The sequence below is a fragment of the Arachis ipaensis genome, chromosome B01 (genome assembly GCF_000816755.2).
Source record: "Arachis ipaensis cultivar K30076 chromosome B01, Araip1.1, whole genome shotgun sequence".
Classification (NCBI taxonomy): Eukaryota; Viridiplantae; Streptophyta; class Magnoliopsida; order Fabales; family Fabaceae; genus Arachis; species Arachis ipaensis.
In genome coordinates, this window is record NC_029785.2 from 123,686,294 (window position 1) to 123,687,238 (window position 945).

Consider the following 945-nt stretch of genomic DNA (forward strand, 5'->3'; position numbering starts at 1 on the left):
TTAGTACAGAAAATATAATTATTTTAATTGAAAAGATAAAACAGAGATAGAGGTACAAATTTGCATCCTAATATAAAAATTATTATATGTTTTGTAAAAATGAAAATAAAAAATACTTATATACCTTTGTATTTCTACAATACAAGGCTGAAGGTTGACAATATTATATTATTTTTTGTTTTTTGTGTATTTTTAGATCGACATATTAAAAACTAATTTATTACAGATTGAAGTTCTATTTAAAGATTTATTGTTGGTTAATAAATTACTACATGTATAAAGCAAGATTTATATTTTTATCAAACATATTAGTGAGTTACCAACCCAACTTTATTCGATGATAATATATTATGATGTGTGCAAAACAATGCATATTTGCATTCATTGGTTCAGAAAAGCACTAACATCTCTAAACAAACAGAATCCACATACAATGAACACGAGAATCTCTGATTTTCTTCGTTCTTTTAAAGCGTCAGAAAATGCTTCAACTAATATATTTAACAAATATATAATAAATACATTAAAATTTTAAACTTTTATATTTTTATAAATATTTTTTAATTAATAATTTTAAAAGGCATGTATTAGTTAAACGTTTTTCTTTTATCTCATAAATATATCCACCGTCACTCAACCCAAAAGAAAATAAATAGCCGAAACACATGTGATAGTGACCTTGCAAGGTGCAGTTAACTTAAATTCTTTTCATCATGTCAACGCTTCCAATTTCCATCTATTACTTTTGTTTGGTGAAAATAATTTGAGAAATGATTGTTGTACTTTTTTGGTGTATAGTTTTTTATATATTTTTTGTGGTATAAAAATAATTTTTTATCCTTTTTCCCCCCACTTTTATCGACTTTTTAATATAAAAAATAAGTATACAAAAGATATGTATGGGAAGGTGGTATATATAACATTCTTCAAATAATATATAATCTC